We start from the raw sequence: 27,664 nt of genomic DNA, 5'->3' as shown, positions 1-27,664 counted from the left end.
ACTACAATGTGCCTCTGAGTCTCTCCAAGTTACTTGGGTTTCTATTGTCACAATCTGTTGTCCATACATAGGATGTACAGGTTGTGCAGCCCTGTGCTCTGTGTATTTCAAATGACCATTGTGTTGTGTGATAAGCCCTAGATCCTCCTCGTGTTGCACTCATATATCTATGCAAGTAAACATTACAGCCAAACAATAATATATCTGATGATCTGATTATGGTAAATGACGCAGTAAATGTATTTGCATTACAGCATGAGCTGTGTATGCATACGTTTTGAGTCAGGTGAGGATTTTGTCAGCAATGTGTAAAGTCCCACAGATCACTAAGCCCATATCAAGTCTTGGCAAACTGTCGTATGAGAACAATGTTAAACTCACTGTGCCCTTCAGAGTGCCACACAACCCAAACTCACATATAGGATGGCCACAGAATATACTGTCATGCATTGAAGTGATGCAAATGTGATGTTCATGTAGGTTCTGTATGCTCAACCTACAGAAGGCAAGGCATATCAAAGCCTTTTCACAGTATGGGACATAGCCCAGGCTTGTACACAGTAACTGTGGCTATGCAACTGAGGAACCAGGCCAACTCCCTGTAGAAAGGCAGATCCTTGGATGTGGCCAAAATGAGCCTTCAGAAGAAAGATTCATCATGAATCCTTTTACAATGACTACACTAGAAATGGGGACTGAGGGAACCACCCAACCTGCTAATTATTTCCATTAACCCTCGTTGTCAATGTATGTTATTGACTTATGACAGGCCTCTTACTCCCACAGGTCTCTTGTCAACTTTCTATAAGTCTTGTTTGTACAAGCCTATTGCACAAGTGACAAACCCACACTGCAGATAGTTGGTTAATTCTGGGGAGATCATGATGTGAATCACTAGCTTTGTTACACGCAACCAACTAGACCAAACATACCTTTGTATGTTGAATGTCATCTCTGTAGAAGTGCCACATGTGGTAAAAGGTGTCTCTTTTGATACCAGTACATACCACACAAACCCACTCAGAAGTGGTATGAGAATCTATTAGGTAGACCACTTGTCCACACATCCACAGAGAAGAAGCTTTCAGAGATACCCATGTCAGCCCTTTCATTGTCACCTAAGTCTTAGGGTGTAGACTGTATCATGGTAGTTGCCTGTATGGCCTGTACGCAGTGAGGCAATGCTCCTCAGGGCTACAAGATGTCAGTGGGTTTGCTTAGTCAGTGTAGGCCATAACCAGAGTTGTGCATAATCAGCAGATGACTCCTTAAGTGTATATGTATGTCCCTGTATGTATCACCATGTATGCTTTACACATGTAGTGTGTTGACAATTAAACAATGTGTGTGCTAAGTGTTTCCAAAGGTTGTGTTAAACAACCAGTTACCCTAAAGAAGTGCAATTGTGACCTCTTCATTAGTCTATTGCATCCATCAGAAGGAAGGGATTTAGAGAACTATCGCCCGGAAGGTGCGGACTCTGGGGTGTATCGTCAGCGAAGAGTTTACTGTTGCAAAAGGTGGGAGGACCTGAGATGCTGGGCCCGTAAAATCACAGAGGTCCAGCGGGGGCTGTCCTGCCAACGTGGGTGAGGTACACGCTGGACACTGACCCCCTGATGACCCTCATACTGGCAGTGGCCTACCCAAAAATGTATGGGTACTTGAGGTAAGCAAATCAGCTAAAATGGGGTGAGTCCTGGGCAAATTCCAACCTGCTACATTGCCAGGTTGATGTGTTAGAGGCAGCCATCTCCCCATGGATATTGGAGATGGCACATGTGTGATACACAAGATGTGTTATCGTTTGTGTAGGTTTGGTAGTTGGTGAATGCTGATGTGCCTTGCCTATTGTCCTAGTGACCAGGGACACAACAGAGTGCAGTCCACTACCAATATACTCTATTGGGCAGACACATGGCTGAGTACAGTAGTCAGTCACCTCATGTTTTGTTCATGTAGTGGGTGTCATTTGTACCCAACAGTCCACTTGTCTTCAGTGTGTCAGCCCCAACATCAAACAACATGAAGTAATAGATCACGTTACTCAGCCATGTGTCTGCTCAAGAGAGAATATTGGCATCTGTAACCATCAGGACACTTGTCTTCAATGTGTCAGGAGTGCTGATGCGTCGCTACTGTCTCTCATGTGATGGTGGTCATCATACATGTGACATAGTATACATTGCCCTTTGTGTGCAGTAACTGAGCAATACTTGCCATGGTAAGTAGGGAATGCATAGCTACACGATTTGGGTAACATTACTGTTGGCATCTGTATTTGTGCCTACATGTTAGTATGTGTACCTTGCACTTTTGTAGTATCATTTCCACTACTGTTCCATACATGATCTATCTGCCTTCATGGGACGATGTCTCATTCCATCACAAAAGTGTGCATGCCAAAATCTCTTAGAAAATAGCTTTATATGATGGTTATACAGTTCACATGCTACCACAGGCAGGAGTGTGTCAACATTGTTTATTGGTCACACATACCCTAACCCGGTACTCCATGTCATTTATCATAAACAACTGCAGAAACAATGAAGGATATGACAGGAATACTGTGCAGGCTGAACGGTATAAACACAACTGAGAGCGGTTATAGTGGTAAAGTAAGTGATTTATTTGTGAGATTGTCTTTTCCTTGTTTTCCAGTCACAAAGTTACAGTTTTATTAAGGTTTCAGGGTGGTATCTTCTAGTCTTCTAATTGGGCCTTTCTTCTTCTTCTTTGTCTTTTTAGGTCGATGGGTCCTAGGTCTCCCGTACGGCTCCAGTGGATTACCGGGAAAAGAAGGAGAACGCCAAGGTAAGTAGTGAATTACGTCTGGGTTCATTTTCTTACACCAAAAGGGGAAAAGGGGAAGGTCAGGGGGTGTGACGGTAGCGTGGTTGGACACCTGTGTATAGTACACACACTAAAGTGAATGTGATAGATGACCTCCTGTGCCCAGTTTCACACTAGTCAGCTGCCTTTTCCACCACCCCCCCTTTCTCCTCCCCAGTTCCCTTCCCCAGTGCCCGTTTAGACTGTACACTCTCTCTCGTTCCCCACAGGGACCGTACCTTTGTAAGCCACGACCCTCCTGGGTCGTGGCTGGCTCCTGGGCTTTCTGCCTCTGGCGCTCCTCCGTGAGCACTCTCCTTCTTCTCGCGTCCGTCTTCTGTTTGGGTCTGGCCGTAACGCCACGCTCCTCCGTAGTTGCTGTTTCCCTCGTGCTTTCTCTTGTCGCTCCTCTCGCCCCTTCTTCTCGCACCGCCGCCTCCTTTAGCTCCCCGTCCCGGAAGTCCTTCGGTGTAACCCTGGAAACAGGGAAACGCCGCGCCCGTTCCAAGAGCGTTCCCACGGAAACGTGGGAACGCGGAAGTGACGTGTCGGGTTTGCCCGACACGTCAGTGACTGCCGCTGTCGGGGACGGGATCGGGTCGACCCGATCACACACCCCATCCCAAGAGCGGTCCTGATCAAGGACCGAAGAAGAACAGGGAAACCGGGACAAATAATCCGCAGGGCCCTGTTGCGACCCAGGTACATGGCGGACCTGGAAGGAAAAAGGCTGTAGTTCAAGGAACCATCGTAAAATCCTAGAGTTGGAATCCTTATGAGAGGCCAGCCAGGTAAGGGGAGCGTGATCAGTATACAGAATAAAAGGCCTGCCCAAAAGATAATATTGCAAGTGGTCCACTGCCCATTTAATGGCCAAACACTCCTTCTCGATGATGGGATAATGGCATTCCCGGGGAAGAAGTTTCCTGCTGATAAACACAATAGGGTGATCCCTGCCGTCCTCGTCAGGTTGAGCCAGAACCGCCCCAAGCCCCACATCAGAGGCGTCTGTGTACAGATGAAATGGTTTAGAGAAATCTGGACATTGCAACACAGGCTCCGCCATAAGAGAGGATTTTAATCGCTCAAAACTATTCGTTTGACATTCCGTAAAGGGTAACAATTTGTTAGGGTGATGTTTTGACAGGAGGTCCGAAAGGGGGGCTGCAATAGTGGAATAACCCGGTATGAACCTACGGTAGTAGCCTACTAAACCAAGGAAAGAACGCAGATCTCTCTTTGTTTTAGGGGTAGGGGCTAGCTTTATGGCTTCCACCTTCGTGGGTTGTGGTTGTAACGTACCATGGCTAATTTTGTATCCTAGATATGATATGTCTGTTTTCCCTAATATGCATTTCTTGGGGTTGGCTGTTAACCCTGCCCCTGCCAGGGTATTAAATATTTGACGGAGGTGGTGAAGATGATCCCCCCAGGTCTCACTAAAAATTACGACATCATCTAAGTAGGCTGCAGAGAAGGTGTGAAAGGGTTTTAGTAACCTATCCATTAGTCTCTGAAAAGTAGCCGGGGCTCCATGAAGACCAAAGGGTAACACTGTAAAGTGATAGAGACCTGATTGTATAGAGAAGGCTGTTTTCTCTTTGTCTTCTGGGGAAAGGGGAATCTGCCAATACCCTTTAGTGAGATCCAACGTGGACAAATATTTCGCTCTTCCTAGTTTCTCGAGGACATCGTCCACTCGGGGAATAGGATACGTGTCGAACATGGATATTGCATTAAGTTTACGGAAGTCAATACAAAATCTGACTGACCCGTCAGGTTTTGGAACCAGGACTACTGGAGAGCACCAGGGGCTATTAGAGGGCTCGATCACTCCTAAGGCTATCATTTTCTTTATCTCGTCTTCTATGATATGTTTCCTTGCCTCGGGAATGCGATAGGGACGCAGTCTGACCGTTTGACCCGGGGTGGTCCTTATTTTATGACAAATCAGGGAAGTTCTTCCGGGTGTTTACGAAAAGACATGTTGATACTGATTTAACAGGACATATAACTGCCCTTTCTCAGACCTTGTCAGAGAAGCATTGACAGAGGGCGTATTTTCTTTAGTTTGTTTGTCACAGGGGAAGAACTCTACGTCTAATTCCTTACTGGGAGATAAAAACCGACCCATCTCTACTGGGTTGTCCGGTTCATCTGCGGCTTCCCATTTTTTTAGGAGATTCACATGATAAATTTGTTTTTTTTTGGGATTGACATTGAGCTCTATGAGATAAGTGACAGGGGAGATTGCTCTAATAACCCGATAGGGTCCCTGCCATCTCGCTAGTAGTTTTTGCTCGGACGTGGGACGCATTATTAAGACTTGGTAATTTGGGTGAAAGGTACGCAATTTACTTCCTATATCATAATAGTGTTTTTGTGTCTCTTGGGCCTGTTCCATATGTTGCCGCACATCTTCCCATAGTTCCCGTAAGTGGGATTTCAAGTTTTGGACGTATTCTAACAACGGCCTTCCTTCTTCCTCCCCTTCTTCCCCCCAGGTTTCTACAGCCATATCTAAAAGGGAACGGGGTTGCCTTCCGAACACCAGTTCGAACGGGCTATGTCCTGTTGAAGCTTGTTCGTGGGTTCTAATGGCATAAAGAACTAAGGGTAATTTTTGATCCCAATCCCTCCCAGAGTCCTCGACTACCTTCTTTAATAGTGTTTTGATGGTCTGATTGTAGCGCTCAACCAGTCCGTCCGTCTGGGGATGATAAACTGAGGTTTTTATTTGGGAAATTCCTAGTACCCTACATACCTGTTTCATGAGGTTCGACATGAATGGTGTACCTTGGTCAGTGAGTATTTCTCGGGGGAACCCTATTCGAGTGAATACGGTTATCATTGCCTGCGCTATGGTTTTTGTTGTCATACTTGCTAGTGGGAGGGCTTCGGGGTATCTAGTAGCATAGTCTACAATAACCAATATATAGGTGTGGCCTTTAGAGGAGGGTAATAGAGGTCCAATTAAATCCATCTCCACCCTGCTAAACGAAATGTCGATGATGGGAAGCGGTAGGAGAGGTGCTTTCCTGGGCCTACCTGGTTCTGTAAGCTGACACCTAGGACATTGAGAGCAATATTTCCTAATGTGTGCAAAAACTCCTGGCCAATAGAACCTTCTGAGGAGATACTCCTCAGTTTTTTCTCTCCCAAAATGACCCCCTCCTGGTTGGTTGTGTGCTAGGATAAGGACTTGGTTTCTATAGGATTCTGGGACTAGTAATTGACGTTTGCGATCCCCTGCTCGCGTAGTGGTAACCCTATACAGGAGATTTCTTTGTACCAAGAAATAGGGACCCACCTCATCTGTTTCTTCGGTTTTCGCGCCTCTCCAAGCCTGAGTGAGGGTAGGGTCCTCTCTCTGTTGTTGACAGAAGCTTAGGGGTGCTTCGTGATTCTCAGCTATAAGTCTTATGGGATGCTCATTCTCCTTGTGGGCCCGAAACTGTACCCCCTCTTCCCGTTTCTCTCGGCGAGAAAGTTTTCTGCGGAGTGGGGTACACTCAAGGGGACTACTGGAAAAAGGAGCCTCGGCCCACCACTCCAGGTTCTCTCTCGGATTTTGGGTACAATTTAGAAGTTGTTGGAAATGTATATAGTCGGTACCAACGATACACTCCTCAATGAGTTGGTCCATAACTCCCATAGGAAGAAAGTCCCTGTATTTAGCCCACTCTAGTTCCACTACCATAACGGGGTATTGTTCCTTGTCGCCGTGGATACAGCAGATGTTGACCCATTGACTAGCTTCCTTATCTATAGGGCCTATTAGATCTTCACGAACGACGGATTGGCTGCAACCCGAATCTATGAGAGCACATAGGGGCCGTCCATTGACTTTTATGGTTTGCTTAAACTTAATGTCTCCCCCTCCTGTACAGAGGACTCTACGTCGGGTTACTCCTATCTCCATAGGCTCTCCTCCTTCTACTTTTCTAGGGCACATGCGAGCTATATGACCCCATTCTCCGCAGTTAAAACATTGTGGTCCCTGCATGGGTTGACCTTCTCCTTGTTTCCGGGGAAACGGGTCTTCTAAAGGACATCTCGGTGAGGGTTTGGTGGGTGGTGTGATGGCTTTTATGTTGGACCTTGGCTGTATACCTCTGACATCGGTGGACCGGTGATATGCACAGGCTAAGTCTATGGCCATGTCTGTATCTACCTTTGGATGTTGTCTTATCCAGTTTTTTGTAGTAGTAGGTAAGGCATCCAAGTATTGCTCGAGGACGATTGTCTGTATGACCTCTTCTCTGCTATTTCCTATTGGACCCAACCATTTCAGTGCTAAATCTTTAACCCGAAAATAAAAGGTTCGGGGGTCCTCATTCTGTCCCCATTTTACTTTATGGAATTTTACTCTATAGTACTCGGTATCGTGCCCCACCCGTTCCAAAATGCTATTCTTTATGTCTTTGTACAGTGTTGTCCCCCCTGGATTAGCTGCTTGGTAAGCGGCCTGTAGGAGTCCTGTAAGTAGCGGCGCGATGTATTGTCCCCATCTTTCCTCAGGCCATTGGACGGAAGAAGCCACCCGTTCAAAGTTGGTAAAGAAAGAGTCCGGGTCTTCCCCCTCCTGATATTTTTGTAGCACCGAACTGGGGACATTAGGGTGGACTTTACTGGCAGCTATTGTCTCTGTTCATTTTTTCATCGCCGTTTCATGTACCAGTTGGTTGTTTGCCAGTATAGTGGCTTGACTTTTTAGGGCGGACTGTAAGGCCTCCCTGTCCTCCTTAGCCTCTCGCTGGTGAGCTTCCCATACCAACTGTAAGTGTCGCTGGCCTTCCGCCAGTTGTTTAATCATGTCCTCTAATGTAGGACTTTCGCTCATTGTCTAAACCGTTCGTTAGCCTTAGGGCTCTCTAGCCTGATCTCACTTCTGACACCACTGTGGCAGGCTGAACAGTATAAACACAACTGAGAGCGGTTATAGTGGTAAAGTAAGTGATTTATTTGTGAGATTGTCTTTTCCTTGTTTTCCAGTCACAAAGTTACAGTTTTATTAAGGTTTCAGGGTGGTATCTTCAAGTCTTCTAATTGGGCCTTTCTTCTTCTTCTTTGTCTTTTTAGGTCGGTGGGTCCTAGGTCTCCCGTACGGCTCCAGTGGATTACCGGGAAAAGAAGGAGAACGCCAAGGTAAGTAGTGAATTACGTCTGGGTTCGTTTTCTTACACCAAAAGGGGAAAAGGGGAAGGTCAGGGGGTGTGACGGTAGCGTGGTTGGACACCCGTGTATAGTACACACACTAAAGTGAACGTGATAGATGACCTCCTGTGCCCAGTTCCACACTAGTCAGCTGCCTTTTCCACCACCCCCCCTTTCTCCTCCCCAGTTCCCTTCCCCAGTGCCCGTTTAGACTGTACACTCTCTCTCGTTCCCCACAGGGACCGTACCTTTGTAAGCCACGACCCTCCTGGGTCGTGGCTGGCTCCTGGGCTTTCTGCCTCCGGTGCTCCTCCGTGAGCACTCTCCTTCTTCTCGCGTCCGTCTTCTGTTTGGGTCTCCTCCGTACCGCCACGCTCCTCCGTAGTTGCTGTTTCCCTCGTGCTTTCTCCTGTCGCTCCTCTCTCCCCTTCTTCTCGCACCGCCGCCTCCTTTAGCTCCCCGTCCCGGAAGTCCTTCGGTTTAACCCTGGAAACAGGGAAACGCCGCTCCCGTTCCAAGAGCGTTCCCACGGAAACGTGGGAACGCGGAAGTGACGTGTCGGGTTTGCCCGACACGTCAGTGACTGCCGCTGTCGGGGACGGGATCGGGTCGACCCGATCACAAAGACCTACAGTAATTACTCACAATGTGCATTTACATGCCATTGATGTTGAATTGTTTGGCTAAGTGCTTTGCACATGTTAATTGGTGAAGGTTCATTACCTGACTGTTGACATGCATCAGGGAGTGACCTGCAGAAATTTTGGAATCATATGTGAGTGCATGACAAACGGGTACAGTAATGTGCCTTCCCATTGACAAACATGCTAAAGGCCCTGTACAGATAATGGAGGTTCCCTAAGCCACAACAACATTCAATGGACTATTGCCTTTTAGATATACAATGTTAGAAGGGTGTTCTCAGCAGTACCAATCGAGGCAGGTGATTTCCCTTAGGCCTGCCTGATTCATTGTGCTGTGGATATTTGTAGACAAATCTCCCAGACATTCTGACCAGATTGTCTCCAGTGTACTTTTCTGTGCAAGATGTGTTTTCTAGCAAAGCAAAGTGCAACTTCATTAGACAATAGACATATTGTGAAGTGACCATTGGTGAGTTTTTACAGTGTGACATGGGTGTTTCCATGTCACCTTCTTCCGGCTACTGCACTTCTTCCTGCAACATGGATGAATTATTTGCCAATCATTTTGTTATGATGTAGTTTTGTATATATGAACATTTGCTGATTGCAACTTCTGTGGAATCTGTGAGACTGAACTTGGCATTGCATTTCAGATTTGATGCCAACAGTTTACTGAGGGGTGCTACAAGAGCCAAACCATTCAAGGTGACATGCTTTGCTACTTTATCCCTGGGTATTGTGACTGGACAGCTTCACTCATGCAATATAAGTTGTCTGTTTTTCCTGTGGGTAACTGTTTGCAATTCACATAGCATGCATGCATGTGGTGTTGCCAATATTGAAGCCACTTTGGAGGACCTTGTGGTACTGTACATTATGGTAATGTTTTATAATCAAAGCTGTTGTTCAAGTGTTTGCAGGCACATGGAAGGTCTCTATTTGTTTTTGTCATTTCATCATGACCACAGGCAAGCAGAGGAGACAGGGCCGACATCAGTGGGGGAGCATCTGGCCACGGTATGACTGGTCATGAAACATCAGACACAGAGGGACCTAGTGGCCCAGAGGGTGAGTGGAGTGCCACGGAGGACACTGGCTCCACATTGTCTTCTTCTGAGTCAACCTCCAGTGGGCACTCCCTAGTGGTGGCAGAACACTGAGGTCCTACACCTGTTCTATCCTTGTCCGCCATTGCTAGTTCCATCTCCTCCCTCTCTGTTTCTCCCCACCGAGGTGGCTGGGCCCGCTCCCCCAAGAGGGTAGCCATCTCCTTCACACCAGACACCTCACCCCCTGCCCTTGTTACCCCTGCTGCCCTGAGTGGGGAGGCTATTGACCTCCTGGGAAACATCTCTGTTGGTCAGACAGCACTACTGAATGCCACCCATGTGCAGAGCAGCCATCTACAACAGATTGTGGCCTACCTGGAAGGCATCTACAGTTTAATTTCTGCCCCACAGAGATCTTCTCAGGATCTGGCCTCCATCTAGGTGCAGGGCAACCAGCTCCAACAGATGGTTGCGTACCTGGAAGGCATTCACAGTGCTATGTCTGGCTTACATAGATTTTTCAAGCTTTGACCTCCTCCCTCATGGAATCCTCACCTTCCTCTTACCCATCCAATTTCCCTGTTCTCATACCTGTCCCAAGCACATATGCACACACACGCCTCAACAGGTGCAAGCAGCACACATAAACACAACACCACAAGACACACAAGCATGCAGGCACTCAACAGACACTCACCCAACTCACACCCACTGCCATATACCCCATACCTCCAGACACCACCCCAACACCCACAGACACAGCCCCCACTCATAACCTATCCCTAGTCACTACCCCAGTACCCACAAACACAGCCACTACTCACAACATACCACAGATACTACCCCAACACCCACACAGCCACCACTCATACCATACCCTCACACACCACCCCCACAAATACATCCATCACTCCCACCTTACTCATCACATCCCCATTACAGCCCACCAAGAGATGCAAGTGCCCACACACACACGAGACACCAACAAAACACAAACATACTTCAGACACACACACACCAGCACCAACAACAGCCACACCAAGACCTGACACAAGCACTTTCTCAACCTCTCAACCCTTAATTCCTCCTAAACACGGCACCCATTTTCCCCAAGAAAGTTTCATATTTGTCCTTGCCCCTACCCCTGTGAAAGCCCCACCCTCCCAAAGCAAAAAGGACCCCGCCCACACCTCAACCCATCCCTTCATGTACAAGTCCTCCCCTCTGACACCTGCTCCCCCCTGAAACCAGCCATACCACTACCAAACCCAAAAAGATGCCCACCCCTCCCAAAGTGAAGCCCACCCCTCCGAAGGCCAAACCCACCCATCCAAAACCAACCCCATCCCACCCAACAGAGATCATTGAGGTACCTCGAATGCCCACTAAATGCCCCTTCATGTGGAGGTTCCTGTGGCAATAATCTGTGAGGCAAGTTGTGGTGAACATCAGTGTGCTCAGCACATTTAAGGCATGGACTGGCCATTGGCTTTCTCTCTATTTTTGGAGTTATGACACCAGTTGGTTGTTTTCCTACACATTGGTCCTGCCATTAGTTTTCTACCTTTTTGATGTTCTTGAGTAATTTGTGATGTATGACTACAGTTGTGTTTCACCCTGATTGATGGTCCATTTGATGTGGTTGGTATGATCAGACTTTGGAACCAGTGCTGGAGTCACCGAGGACAAGGGGAAATGTTCGATGGATGGATGTGTGGGATGTAATCCAATTGGGGTGGCATTGCTTTGGGTGGTGTTTAATATGGTAAGTATTTAATCTTGGCTTGGCCAATGTCAACATCTGTTGGTTACTTTACTCCCCCCTGACATAGACTGGCCATTCGTATCATGTGTGCAAGCTTGAGATTTGTTTTTCCACACACGGGGGTGTTCAATTGTGCTACCTTTCCATACATTTGAATGGACATGTGTCCATTTTAATTTGTGTACCTTATACCTACTTTATCTAAATATGTGACCCATGCTGTTACTGCTGTATTTGCTTTCCAGACTTGCACTTACACATTTGCCACAAAGGCATGCCACTTGGTTATGCTATTGGTTGTCCCTGATGTTCACAAAGCCACAGTTCCTGTGCAAATACTGTTTTTGAGGCATGTGCAAAGTGAAATGTGTCAAGGGGCAGCAGCCTTCCGGGGTCCCCCTAATGCCGCCATACCTATTCTGCAGGGATGTTTAAATTGTGAGCTTTGGATGATTGTCACACAAATTGTTCTACCCATTTACCTTATATTCTCTTGCAATGTGGGTGATATGCATGAGGCCATGCCAAGGATTTTGCAAGGAAGGTGTGTTTAGGTTTAATGACACATTCATACAAATGTATATGTCATGTCATAACAGGCCATGGCATGTGAACAATGTGAGTGTGTCACTTAAATTTTTAGGTGTGATTTGATGCTGTGTGACACAATGTTATGGACATACCACTATCCCTGAAAATGGGATGTGCACACATATCAAGTTTTGTTGAGTGTGGTGGTGCAGTGTCAGTGACCTTGCCAAAGGGGGCTTCAAGGGACTGTGATTGGGCCATATATTGTGCACAGCTCCGACCTAGGGCACAAAAAAATATATTTTGTCCACGGAGCACAGCCCACATACCAGGTCAATGGTAGCCCATCGATTTGGTGTAGAGGATGTGTAACACTGCCTGCAGGTGAGTTTCTGCCTTAAATCCCTCCATTTCCACCTGCTCAGGTATGGTGGTTGGACTGCCACAGTCACGCCAGCGGAAAGCAATATCATAATTGGTCCGGCAGAACACTGGAAGTCTGCCCTCCGGCAGGCCTATTTCTCCACTGCAGTCTAGTGTTGCTGGTGGTGTCAGTGGGACCTGAGCGGTCTTTCATCTATGCAACCGCATGTATCATAATGCGCCAGTCGGACCACCAACACGGTGGCGGTCGGACTGCCGCCACTGAAGTGGCTGTCCCCAGACCACCAAAGTCGTAATCAGGTCCTTAGTTTGTGTTTTCTTTGTTGGTAGAATGGACTTTCATAAGTAAGTTATAGTAGTCAGCTACCGCTATTATAAGGACAAAGCCTAATGCAATAGTGCAAATTATACTTTTTAAATTCCATAAGCAAATTGGCAGTTTTTTGCATATTCTACACCTAGGGCTTCATTACGAGTCTGGCGGTCCGAAACCGGAACACTAGACCTGTGGGGAGAAGGCCACTACAAGGCTGGCGGGCTGCCCCCGGCCTTATTATGAGGTTTCTACTGGGCTCACTGGTGAAAACCTCTGAATGTATAACAGACACTGCGCATTCTGAGGGTGCTGGGCAGGGGGGCCCCTGCGCTGGCTGCGACATGGTCCTGGGCAATGCAGGGTCCCCCTTGTGGCCCCCAGCACTGTATTTCCGCCAGCCTTTCATGGCGGGGACTCTGCCATGAAAAGGCTGGTGGAAAGGGGACTCGTGATCAGCACGGCGGCACTGAGCTCAGCGCTGCCATGGCTGACCATGACTCCGACTGCCACCACCCCATTGGAGCATTGTTCTTGGCGGTGGTGGTGGTCCCCTGTTGTTATGACCTCCAGAGTCATAATATGGCTGTTGGACCACCAGGAGAACGGTGGTCTGATCGCCACCACCGCCCTTAGTAATGAGGCCCTTAGTGCAGATTTGTGGAGGTGTCGCCCGATGTTTTGGTTAAAATGGTAGTAACAGCCTTGAATGACTATGTGTGGCCATAGTTTAAGGATAGTTTGGACATGGCTTGTTCAATATCAATTATTATTTTACGTGAGGAGTAGTTGTTTGCACTTAAATTTTAATGTGGTTTAGTGGTTTATTTATTAGTTAGCAAGGCGTATATAAATGTAAAATTAGTGTTTTGAGCGATATTCACCATGTATATTGTATATCTGAGTAAAATGCTCGGGACACATTGTGAATGTCGCATCCATTTCTGTAGCAAATATTTTAATGCACTTTTCATTGATAAGGTTACCATGTACGAGGAAGGTTCTTTCTTATGTGTGGTGGTTAAATGTTCAGGAATTTGAATATCTGGGTAGCTTATTGGATTAGAAGGGATATCACCAGTTGCTTTTTTAGTTCACACTATTAAATGTTTTAATGTGGGTAGAGCTGGTAACTGGACTGTGATGAGTTCAGGGACTGTATATATTTTATTATTTTACTTGTGGGCTCTTGAGAACTAGTGCTTGCCTCTGTTAAATCTTGTATTACATGCCTTACTTCGATTTCAGTGAAATTTGGGGGGTGGTTGTGTTCTCTAACATTGATAACATTATCTTTTGTAGTCGCCCTCCCATAGCACACATTAGCATAAGATTTAGTAAATTTCCAATTGACAGTTTTCATGCTTGTAATTTCTAGGCGGTAAGTATAACCTATGTGAGAGAGTAATTATTTCATTCTCTGTGGTGTGATGTATCTTGCTCTTCCTGTAATTATTTCTAACAATAATGTAATGTTACAAAGTATTAAATGCTAAAAAATGAATATGACATTTAGAATTGAATTACTAAGGTATTGTACTTGTTTTTACTTTTATATTTACAGATGTGTCATTGCTGGTAATTAAAAGCTTTATTTGCTGGTTTTGCATTGGGGGTGTTGTAAAGTGGGTGAGGTGACTTCTTTTCTATTGGTAGGTAGTAGGGGCTGAGGGAGGTTAGTTTTATTTGTAGCATTTTAGGATGACTTGGCATTTAGAAATAATTTTTTATTTACTTCTGTTTTGTATGTCTTTTTCCAAGTATGTGGTTGAAGAATTTTTTTGGTAGATTAGTAGTTTTTCAATGGTGCAGTCATGTTTCTGTTTAATTGATAAAGGGAATAGAGGCCCTCGTTAAGAGGCTGGTGGTCTTAAGTCCACCATCCTCTCGGTGGCCGTCAGGACCTCCGCTGCTGTGTCAATTCGACAGCAACATTAAGACCCTGGTGGTTAGACCACCAGCACTGCCGGGATCCAGGATCCTGACAGCCTGGCGGTGGCAGAGATCGCAATCAGCCAGGGCGGCGCTGCATGCAGTGTGCCCTGCTGATTACAAACTTGTTCTTCACCAGCCTTTTCATGGTGGTTTTACCACCATGAGAAGGTTGGCAGAGAACAGGGGCAGAGGGCCACAGGGGGAGGGGCTGCACTGCCCATGCACTTGGCATGGGCAGTGCAAGGGACCCCCTGTCCATCAAAACTGAATTGTTCACTGTCTGCCGTGCAGACAGTGAACAGTGGAAAGGTGCTGGTGCACTCTGAGGGGGCAGCATTGCTACTGGCTCGATTACGAGCCGGAGACAATGCTGCTGCCTGTTTCCCTTTAGGCTGGCAGGTGGAAACCTCTGTTTCCGTCCCCAACAGCCCATCGGGATACTCTTAATGGGTCCAACAGGGAGGTAGCCCGTGTGGCGGCAACCTACCCGTCGGAAGTTCACTGGACGGTGCAAACTGTAGCCGAACTCCTCTTGAGGCCCAGAATGTTTTGTTAGTTATTTATTATTTTATGTTTTTTAAAATTTAATAAGTGTATGTTAGTATAAATGAATGTTTCATTAACTTTAGAAGGCAGTTGTATTTATTCTTCCACTTCTGTTTTCAAATTGTCTCTACAAATCCTTCATAGTATTGTCATCTTGCAGCTCTAATAGTTTTTGGTGTAGTGCGTAGTCACTTTTTGTGTGCCTTTTATATTGTTAGTTTAATTCATTTTTGTTAGAAATGGGGTCTCTACTTGGCAGAGGTATACATACTTGTCCAAATAGGGACCACAATCCTAGTCAGAGTAAGTCACAACACAATCCAAATTATCCTGTGCCCACCCTCTGGTAGCTTGGCACTGAGCAGTCAGGCAATGTGTAAAGTATTTGTGCAATAAAGCATACAATAACACAGTTAAAACACCACAAAAAGACACCACACAGGTTTAGAAAAATATATAATATTTATCTGAATAAAATAAGGTCAAAATGACAAAGATCCAATGGGTACAAATTGAAATATCACTTTTAAAAGGCATAAAAGAGTCTCAATCCTTAGAAATCAATAGTTGTTTCTTAGTAACACACAGTACTTGGGATGCGTCAAAAATAATGACGCACAGAGAACGCAGATGAGGCGAGGCGTGGAAAAATTAAGGTGTTGCATTGGATTTTCCGGCATGGCACAGACGATGCGTCGATTCTTTCCACTCTGCAAGGGGTTGCGTAATTTTTCAGGCATGCAGTCTTGGTTCCTCACTGCGATGCAGGGATATTTTGACGCCAAGGGATAATACGTTGAAAATCCTTTACACGCTGGTAGAAGGAGCAGGCTCTGCATCGATCCGTTAGGCAATGAGTAAAATTTTCCATCTCAAGGCAGGCGCTACGCCGAATTTTCCATCGGGAAGTCAGTGCTGCGTTGTTCCAGTCACTGGTGCTGCAATTTTCCAGCCGCAATGCAGGCTTTGCGGCGATTTCTGCAGGCGTTGAGTCGATTTTCGACGTATGAGGATTTTCTTGAAGAGGCAAAGTCTTTGTTGGCTCTGAGGCAAGCTCAGTCCAAGCCCTTGGGGAATACTTCAGGAGGAAGGCAGAGTCCTTCCAGCAGAGTTAAAGGCCAACAGGGCAACACGCATGGCAGCAGTCCCTCTCAGCAAAGCAGTCCAGATGAGTCCTTTGGGCAGCCAGGCAGTTTGTCTGACAGAGCGCAGGTGTAGGTCCAAAAGTGTCTGATTTGTTGGGGTCAGAGACCCAGTTTATATACCCAAAAATGCCTTTCAAGTGGAGGAAACTTCAAAGAGTGGTTTTGAAGCATACAAGTTCCCCTTTCAGCCCAGTCCTGTCTGCCAGGTTCCCTGTTGGGGGTTATCAGTCATTTGTGTGATGGTAGGCCTTTGAAATTTAAGTGTGAGCCCCTCCACTCTTTCTGCCCAGGAAGACCCATTCAGTATGGAGAGGAATGCAGATGTGACTGAGTGTCCTGTGTTTGTGGTTGTCTGGTTGGAATGCAGAAGGGCAGCTGTCAACCAGCACAGACCAGACGTGGGTTAGAGACAGGCTTTTAGGCATAGATGGCAGTAAGTGCAGAGAAATGCCCACTTTCTAAAAGTGGCATTTCTAAAATAGTAATATTAAACCCAACTTCACCAGTAAGCAGGATTTTTATGACTCTTCTTGCAATACCAAACAAGACATGGCTGCTCCTTCCAGATCAGAATCTACCATTTAAGAGGATATGAAGGCAGCTCTAATGTTAGCCTATGAGAGGAGCATGCCTCACAGTAGTGGAAAACGAATATATGAGTTTTTCACTACCAGGACATGTAAAACACATAATAAATGTCCTGCCTTTTACCTGCATAGCACCCTGCCCTATGGGTTACCTAGGGCCTACCTTAGGGGTGACATATGTAGAAAACAGGGAGTGTAAGACTTGGCAAGTAGTTTTAAATGCGAAGTCGAAATGGCAGTGAAACTGAACACACAGGCCTTGCAATGATAGGCCTGAGACATGGTTGGAGGGCTACTCGTGTGGGTGGCACAGTCAGTGCAGCAGGCCCACTAGTAGCATTTAATTTACAGGCCCTAGGCACATGAAGTGTGCTTTACTAGGGACTTACGGGTAAATTAAATATGCCAGTTGGGTAGGAACCAATATTACCAGGTTTAGGGGAGAGAGCATATGCACTTTAGCACTGGACAGTAGTGGTTAAGTGCACAGAGGCCTAAAACCAGCAAAAACAGTGTCAGGAAAGTGGTGGGAGGAAGGCAAGAATGTTGGGTTGGGGATGATCACCATAAGGCTGTCAAGTCTAACAATTCTTAATTCTATTGATTACTTTGCTGTACGGTTTGCTTTTATTGATTAGTATTTGGTTTGTTTGAATTTGTTTTGCAGTCATTGCCTTTTATGGTGAAAGTTAATTAGTGCATATTTTATAATGTTTCATATATATATATATATATATTTTGGATGTATTATTTATGTATATATTTAAACATATTTTTGTTTAATATTTATAATTCAGTACTATATTTCTGAGGTGTTTTAAGTTATTGCAGTGATATGAAATTGTATAATATTAGAATATTAATATATATTTTTTAGGTTTATCTTTATTTTTGGTTTTCATAAATTGCTATTTTAATGTTTAGTAATAAAATCTGTTTATCTGTGGTGAAATTAATTTAGTCAATATTGTGTGTTGCCATATTTTTTTACAATGTATCTGTTTATTTAACAGTAATGATATTTTGGTTTCTGATATTTTTGTTATTCATATGCATAAAAATAGATATTTTAACTGGGCTTTTTGGTATTTTGGTTAAGCATATTTGTGTTTTTACTAGTTAAGTTTAGGAAAGCAATATTTTTGTGAACAATATTTATTTTCCTTTTTTTTTGTGAATTGATATAGGTGCTATCAATATTTTGCCATTAATCCAGGCAGCGAAAGGCAGGTCTGAGAGAAATGCCCCCATGTCAGGATTACTTGACAATAATTTTGTAGGGCATATGGATTAGAAATAGCCCACAAACGCTTTGTGCAACTTCAGCATTGCTCCATGCCAAATCCACAGTGATGATCTTCACCACCCATCCGCTGTTCTCATCCCTATTACCAAACCACGTCAACACTTTTCCAGACTTGCCCTTTGAATTAGGTTTTCTGCCACATGCTCATGTTTTAAATTGTCACGTTGGATGCTCATGTGTCCTTTCGACTTGTCATCATTGACATTGCTTTTATATATATCTTGGGTTCAGCTTTTTAGCAGTAATTTTATAAATCTTTGTTTTGAACCACTTTCAACCGACAAGGGGGAGGGTGTTGTGTAGCCATTTTAGTTATAGCTCCATGCACGTTATTTTAACACACTAGGCCACTGTGCACTTTAACCTAGATATATTTTATTCCACATTGTCTTACTATTGTTACAATAACCATTTTTACGGTCTTGTTTTATTTTCCGTTTATCTAACTGTTTTTGCCTAGGCCAGCACTCTGTTCTCAAATAAGACATTCTTGATCACTCTGTGCTTCTTCCAAGGCTACAGCACAGTACATTACCGGTGAACGTGGTAGAAGTTTAGTCTCCAACATTCGTAGAAAATACACATCCTTACGTAGGGACATTTTCTCAGAATATCAGCTGTGTTGTTAGAAAAACACTTCCTTGTCCCTTACACGTTAGAGGGAGATTCCAGCCAGGGAACCACAACTCTTTGCTGGTTGCTGAATGCTTCGCTACGGATGCTAACGCAGACCGCATGCCTTTGTTCAGGTATGGGGGTTGATGTCTTCCCAGTGGGACCTGAAGGGCAGAATTAGAGCTTAACATGCTGTGCTCTATCCTAGCCCAGGTAGGAATTAGACCACTGACTATAGTGACAATATGATAGTGTTATTCTTATGCTTCACTCTTCTAGTCACAATTTTAATACTGTCATTGTTGTGTCATTCTGCTTATTGGAGCTCACGCTTTGCTATCTAAGATGCAGTCATTTTATTAAACCTATTATTGAAACATATACTGCCTCTGTTTGTCATTTATATATGAGACTGAATTGTAAATGAGAGAAATGGACGGTGGAGATGAGGCGCTGCTAGTTACCCAGAGCAAAACCCGGATTGGAGCGACAGGTATCACCCGCAGTGGGCCCAACTTAGTCTCCCATGCCGCGGGCTATTCTGCCGGTCAAAATCCAGTAGTCTCATTAGAATAATGAGAGCCTACACGACAATAAAATGAATATAAATCACCATTATAACACTGAAATTAAATTAAAATACAGATACAACTTCCAGAGGTTAGTCACACATCTTCAATACTTTTTCTAAAAGATAAGGCCTCAGAGAAAAATGCAAAAAGAACAGATGATGGACAGAGTGCTGAAGAATGCAAACATTTACCCCCGTCACAAAGATCTGGGTTTAATCCAATGTTTTTTTGCTCACCACGCCACCCCAGTTTGGACCAAGCCATATGCAAATCAGTCTTGACCCTGTTACCCATGGGAACAGTCCAGCCCGAACTGCCAAGCCAGGTCCTCACTGGACCAGAAACAAGCATCATAGGGCCAGTTTCAGGGTATCACCCTTCATCAGCCAGGCTAGCTTGAATTCAGTGGTGCAATGAACATGGGACCCACGTCTGGGCTTACCCTTCCCACTTGGGGCAACAAAATGCAAAAAGAACAGATGATGGACGGACTGCTGAACAATGCAAACATTCACCCCCAATCACAAAGATCTGGGTTTAATTCATCATTTTGTTGCTCACCACGCCACCCCAGTTTGGACCCAGCCATATGCAAATCAGCCTTGACCCTGTTCCCCATGGGAACAGTCTAGCCCGAACTGCTAAGCCAGGTGCTCACTGGACCAGAAACAAGCATCCTAGGACTGGTTTCAGGATATCACCCTTCATCAGCCAGGCTAGCTTGAACCCAGTGGTGCAGTGAGCACAGGACCCATGTCTAGGCATACCCTTCCTACTTGGGGCAACAAAATGCAAAAAAGAACAGATGATGGACAGAATGCTAAACAATGCAAACATTCACCCCCAATCAGAAAGGTCTGGGTCCAACCCAGTTTGGACCCAGCCATATGCAAATCACTCTTGACCCTGCTTCCCATGGAAACAGTCCAGCCCGAACTGCCAAGTCAGGTCCTCCCTGGACTGGAAACAAGCATCCTAGGACCGGTTTCAGGGTATCACCCTTCATCAGCCAGGCTAGCTTGAATCCAGTGCTAGTAGATTTATTATGACACAGATTTCTAGTCACCCTCAGCCACATAAAGGCACTTGTCTACACCCATCTATGCAGTGCTGTTGATTAAACCTTGCCTAGACTGTGGACTTAAATTGCAAATCTTGGCTGTAGTAACAGATAGGTTAGACGCCTGATCCTTATTAATTGTAGTCAATGCAATATTAACAAGCATTTGCAATGGGATAGGTCTCGCATTAGTGAGAGTTAGAGCTGTTTGGTGTTGTAAATGATAACGACAACCTCTCCTTTGGGACCTTATAAATATTTAGCCATGCAGCACATTAAACCTTTATCAGAAATAAACTGTGCTTGTGCATTTCTTCATCCACTTGACATTAGACTGCAATGGTTTGAACAACCCCACAGATCACCACAGTAAAAATAGCATTTGGAAGAAACATGGTTATGTAACCATATATTCAGCCCCTAGAGGGCATAATCACATAAAAAAGAATGATAAAGAACATTGCAGTGTAACCATATAATCAGCCGCTTGAGGGCAAAGTGTATTACACATTTTCAGGCCTCGCAGGCCTTTTAAATATCATTTAACTGTGGAGTCAGTGGCACAAGGGAGCAGTGCTGCAGGTCATTACTAGATGTCCCTGTAGAGTCAACAGCAGAAGATGCAGTATTACTGGTTGTGGCTAGATGTCCCAGTGGAGCAAAAAGCACTCAGAGTACAGTGTCACAGAACACTGCCAGAACGTTTTCTGACACCAGAAGCTCTGGAAACGGCAGGAGAAGTACCTGGTCCTCAGTGAAATGGCTGAAATATTTAGCCATGCTTAAATATTTAGCAGTGCTGTACAATAAACCTTTATCAGAAATAAACTGTGTTTGTGCATTAGCAGAAGGTGCAATACCTCTGGCTGTGGCTAGATGTCCCTGTGGAGCCTACTGAGTTTAGAAGTGCCTTGGGGCGATTATCATCCTTCAACCCTTGGCGAGCATAGTGCATTACACATTTGCAGACCTAGATAGGCTGTCAGAATATTAGTACAAACAATGCTCTCATAACACTGACGCCTCTCAGCTGTAGAGACAAAAGCCCCAGCTATAAACAAACATAAATATGCCTTGAATTGTGGAAGAGGCTAGGATTTTGGGCCCCCCTCTAACCCACAAGATTGTATGGACAGAAAGAGCACATCATTCTGAATGTTGTGGTGGATGTCCCATTGCCCTAGGACCACCACAGGCTGAGTTATAGGCAAAAATGTGTTGTACAAGGAATGCCTGCATAGCATTATGGGGTGAATATTGTAGTATCGGCTCTCAGCCCAGGGAGAGCTGCTATCATGGATTAATTCCTGGGTCATTTCATGCTATATGAAGCCACAAAAAACTTTACAAATTTAATTACAAATTTACAAAACACACACACGACACAGCTACTTGTAATTACTGATTATGTAAAGTAAGGGCCAGGTGAAGGGCAAACGCAGAACCACACGCCTGAACACAATGGCTTACTGACAAACACCAGAGGCAGGAAACAAAGACAAATAGTCCGTCCAAGCAACAGAAAAACATTCCCAGCGTAATAACTGTACTTGGCTGGTGCCCCTCAGCCAAGTACAGGAAGTGAAGTATCGGGTGCCAATCCAGTTAGGAGCCAACAAAAAAAGAGTGACACTGCCTTCAACCTATGGTAGACGGCAGGCAGGAGCAAAGTCCTATACTCCATCCAACAGGTCTTGCAGACAGCGCATGCGCGCTGTCTAGGCTCAACCTAAAAAGGACTGTAAATGCATGTAGTATCGATGAGATATTTGATGAGTGGCTGAACATATTAGGTATTCCATGGTCACTCCGTCTGGAAAACGACTTCTGTCATGGACAAGCTGAAAGTAGACCAGCACAGAATGAGGGTGTTTTATTTATTTCATTAATGACGTGAACAAACTATTAAAAAGTAGGATGTGTATGACCTGGGTGGCAAGCACAGTGAATGAGATCGCGATCCTGTAGATTGGACGCTGTCAAGAAACAATATCAAGTAAGGCTTTTCCTTATGTTTCAAACTATTAATTTACTTGAAAGCAATACTGATTTATGTGTGACCGTTGACACAGAGCTGTCACCTCAATCATATACTCCCGGCTCTTGTGCAACTAGAACAATTTGTCTGACAAATAATGGAAATAAGCTATACAAGCGGCAGATAAACCATACCTTTTTAGGGGATATGTTTATAATAAAAACGATTTGCATTCCTCTACTGAAAGAGTGTTTAGTCATGTGCAATGTTACACAGCTGAAAATATCATTTGAATAGGCTGTACTATAACGAACAAATAGTGTGAAGAATCCCCAGCACATACCGGGAAATGCGTGCTTGCATTGCAGATGCCTGCATTACACAATGGTAATGCATTCAAACCAAAAGGGCCATGGACACAACCAGTAGGTCTCGCTAGTCTTAGAATGCTTACAATGTAACAGTGTATACCTGGCATGAGTTCCGACAACAGACAGTTTTAGTTGTCTATAGCAAGACCTAAGTATAGCCTTTAATTGTATCGACTTCCCGGTCTTTCTATACGAGATGCATGTGGTTTAGAGGTAAATTTCTGCAAACACTGTAACCTAACAACCTCAGTATACTTATGATCTGCTGTGCAACATCACACGTGTTTTTAATATGTCTCAACCATGGAGCTGCTTCAAGTATTGACCTTCTAACAAAAGTAATATTTTGGTTCACCTTTCCCTTACAATTAGCCACATCTAGGCCTAAATTTAAAAAGGGCCTAGCGCCAACTATCGCCAGATTAGCGTTTTTTCATGCTAATGCTTTTTTATGGTAATGGGGCGATAGTTTGGCAAAAACGCTGCGCCATATTTACAAAGTATTGCAAAGCACGCCAGGCATAATGTATGCAAGGGGGGGCGTTCCCCCGTTAGGAGGCCCGCAAAATGGCACAGTGTAATCTATGAGATTCCACTGCACCCTTTTTAGCAGCATTATTAATGCCTGCACAGAGCATGCATTAAAAGTAGGCACACCATTATTTTTAATCAGCCTCTCTGTACTTTGCAGGATTAGCGCCAACATTTTTTGAGCTAATCCTGCAAAGTACAACAATAGTGTAAAAAATGATGACGCTATTGTCCCTAACCTGCGCCATGGTGCACTGTATGTTAAGTACGGCGCACACATGGTGGTAGGGGGGCACAGTGGGCTGCAAGAAAAGTGGTGTTACATGAAGTGCCACTTTTCTTAAATCAGGGCCCTAATGTTTTTTTATGGGTAATCAGGTGAACCACGGTTATCTGCCACGTACTGAATTGCACCCAAAGAAGCCCCGTATACCGATGTTCTCATTGCCTGCCTGATTCCAACAGGAGTTGCTGCAGGAAATGATAACAAGCATTTGCTCTGCAATAGGTCTCATATTTACTTGAGTTGGGCTATTGGCATTATAAATGCATAACTGGCCTTATTTGCCACATTAATTGGTCAACCCTGCCCATACAGTTTGGACCTTTCTGCCACATAATTCCAGTGGCCCTTCATATAACTAAAGGGCTAGTAGGTCTACTGGAATAAAACGGCCTTGATTTTTCATACGCTTGAAGAGAGCAAACTCACATGATAAAATATCGACCATTGTACAGCATAATAAACTGTAAGCTCTCCTCGACGGCAGTTTTATAAATACACTCACACACAGCTCAAGATTCACAGGCTCAAAAGTTCATCTAGTCAGGTTTCTGCTTTGTACTCGCAGCTTGTATCACATTAGAAAAATAAAAACTACAAGTCCCAGAATGCAAAGCAGAAACCTAAACTAAATAAGCAAATCACGTTTTGAACTAGGGAGCTAGCCAACTTTACGAATACTACTCCAAGGACTGGCTTCCAAATTTACGAATTTACAGTTAGAATGCCCTCTTGAATAGTAGCATATCACAGTAAAAACACAGCACAGGCCGGATTTCAGCACCACCTGGCTGCTTTCATCACGGACTGCACCTACAGCTCATGAGCTGGGTTGGCTGCCTGCACAGGGTTTGGAAGCAGCCGCAGTGCACACATTTCAAAGGTATTTTTATTAAGGAGTTCAGTAAAGTTGTAATATTGCACTCAAACAAATGACTCAATATTCCTGGAGGCCCAGAAAAACAAACATCTTCGAAGCAGAAATTAGCTTTAAAGTACTATGAAGTAACACAGCTGCTGCATATAAATGTTAAAGCAGTAAATAGTGAGGCAATGTAATTTAAAGCTGTATCAGTCCGAGAGAAAGGCGCGGCCGCCATGAAGCATGGCATGCTGCACTACAACAATGAAAGGAACTGGAATGCCTTAGAAACCTGGTAGAAGAGGGAGGTGTGGCGCAAGGACTAGAGCTGCTGAGTTTGGAACTGAGGACCCAGGTTTGAATCACGGCGTAAAAGTAAAGCAAGTGGAACTTATATGTATGGCCATGCATTGAGCTGATAAATAAATGTTGCTGACAGTAAATTCAGCATCAAGGTAATTAGAAAGCCGACAAAAGCATATTATAATATTTGGTTAAGGTCCCCCATGACAAAACATTTGTGCATCTTTCTAGACCTGAGCCATTAGTGAGCATGCATAGGTAATAACTGGTGTTGTGAAAATTGGGTCTGGGTTTTACAAAAGGCAAGAAGAACTGAGAGCTAATATTATATTGTGCAGTAAATTGCACGGACAGCATTTTTTCGTAAAACCGGTGCTGCGTGTATTAATGCAGTTAGCAGTGGGTGCAGTGCATTTTCCACCAACTGTAAATTTTATCTCACTGATAACCTGGCAAAGTAAATTAGCCAGGTGGTATTTTCTCACTCTGAATTGAGCGCTATTTACCACTTGCCAGAAATTAACGAATTACCTACCACCTGCTGCATCACCTGCTTGACCTGAGATGTCTTGTTCAATGGAAATGTGATCACAACCACACGAAGGTGATCTAAAATAATAATCCATAGGCCAGTTATATTTTTATAATTTATGCTTTAGCTGTAGCACCAGTACTGACTGATTTTAATACTTGATTCCGCAAAAGGGAAGATTAAAAAAATCTTCCTAGTTTGTAGCCCAAACTGGGGCTAATGCTCATTGTTTTGATGATTGTCTCTGAAAAAATAGATGACAACACGTCGAAAGCAGCGATTGCGTGCTGCTATACCCAACCTAAACAAGCATTTGCAATTCAATAGGTTCTCGCATTTCTCCGAGTTACAGCTATTAGCAGTTGTAAACTCCCAACCGGACTTTTATTGCCACATTAAGTGGGAAAAAAACAGTGCGATTGCGCTGCTACAGTTCACTCGTATGGACAGTTGAAGATGGCATGCAGGGAGAAGGAAAAAAAAATGTAAAAAAAGAGCGCGATCGCGCTGCTACAGTTCACTCGTAGTGAAACCTATCGGAAAAAGTGCAATTATCTACGAAACCGGCAAAAGTGCAATTAACTATGTAACAGGGTCGATGTCATGCAAAACGCTGGACTTCTGCCAAGCGAGATCGCACTGCGAAAAAACATAAAAAGTAGTCCACAAACCTGACGCGAAACAGCGACCCTGACATGTTTTCAGTACTTGGTCACTGCGCTCGAGGAGGGATAACCACCGGAAAAGTCATGACGTATGCGTGCCTTCCACTAATGAAAGCAAGCAGATTTTGAAAGGCAAGCCCACGAACCAATGAAAGACACTGAGGTGACATGGACGGGGCTTTGAGACCTTTTCTATCTACTAAAGCGTCTCGCAAGCACATGCAACGCAGGCTCGACGCTAAAAATGCGCTACTTATAAATTGTCCTTTGGTTGGCATGCGCAGCATGTTAAACTACGCATGCATGCGTGATGATGCATTCGCATGCATCAGAACACACCATCAAGCAAGAGTGCACCTAAAACATGGCCCGGACCCCAGTACCAGCTGCATCATTGCCCCTTTTCTCCCTTTAGGCCAATGTTGCACATGATTGGCAAAAGTGACTCTTTTTCAATGCTGTACAGCATCACCAGAAGGCATTGGCAAATCCAATAGGTCAAAAGGCAAGTCCCCCTCGCTTTGCCAGTGCTTGCTTTTCTTGTTTCGAGAGGCATCACACTAAGGCTGATTTTAGGGCCCTCCAGGGACCTCAATATAAAATTCACACAAGTAGTGGCGGGAGGAGTCAATGGAAGAAATGTCCTTATGAAGAACAGAAATATTCCTCGAAAAAAAGCATCAAAGCAACTATCCTTTTGTGTTTCGAGTTTGGACCCTATTAATTCAGCAGAAAGTGATTGCTCTGCTTTACAGTCAAAGATTTGTAAGCATGTATTTCAGGAGAACTTTTGACTCGACCAAACAATTATTATATTAATATGTAATATTATTAGAGGGGTCAAATTAGAGAAGAAACTTCTTTCGTACGTTTTGATTAAAGCTGAAGCTTGAAGTTTCCAATGGTATCCACTATATGTCGTCCAGAGTCTTTTCTATCAACTTCGGTTTTCTGGCTCACTCTAAGACCAGTTATGACCGTCAGCAATTTTATCAGTCTGAAGCTTTAGTGAAAATATGCTAAGATGTAGCCATTAGGATGGAAACAATACTTAATAATTATGTATGAGCTGGTGATTGGGCACCTTACGCCCGAAAGCTTTTGCTGCCGTATTGCTGTGCAGACTGTACTTTCATTCCCTCTGTGCTTAAAGCCCAAGGGCAATTTAAATACACGCCTTTTATATTTATTCAGTAAAGTTACAGTGTTTATACAGAAGTGCACTCAACATGCAGAGCTACCTTTAAAATGAGAGAGCTTTGACTATTTGTGAAGATTCTTGGGGTTAACAAGGTTGCAGCAGTGGCACTGGACCGGTCACCCACTTAAAAAATAAAAAAGTAGTCCAGAAACCATGCTATGGAACATCAATCTAAAAAGGTCTCCTCTGTGTGCTTTGGTCTCTTAAGATCCCTCAGGAAGATTTTTTATCTTCTACCCTTGACAGCCAGAAGAATTCTTTTTCAGGCTTTGATTCTCTCTCGCCTTGATTATGGCAACTCTCTGTTTCTTAGCTCCCCGGATTATATGGTGAAAAACTTCAGGCGGTGCAGAATGCAGCAGCCAGGCTCCTCACGAACGTACCCAGACACCACCCTGCGAAGCCGGCTCTTGCAGCACTCCACTGGCTGCCCATAAAACAACACGTTCATTTCAAAGCCTTATGCTTGACCCACAAAGCCCTACACAACAAGGGTC

The sequence above is a fragment of the Pleurodeles waltl genome, chromosome 8, assembly GCF_031143425.1.
Source record: "Pleurodeles waltl isolate 20211129_DDA chromosome 8, aPleWal1.hap1.20221129, whole genome shotgun sequence".
Classification (NCBI taxonomy): Eukaryota; Metazoa; Chordata; class Amphibia; order Caudata; family Salamandridae; genus Pleurodeles; species Pleurodeles waltl.
The sequence above is the reverse complement of the archived record's forward strand: the minus strand, read 5'-3'. Positions refer to the sequence as shown.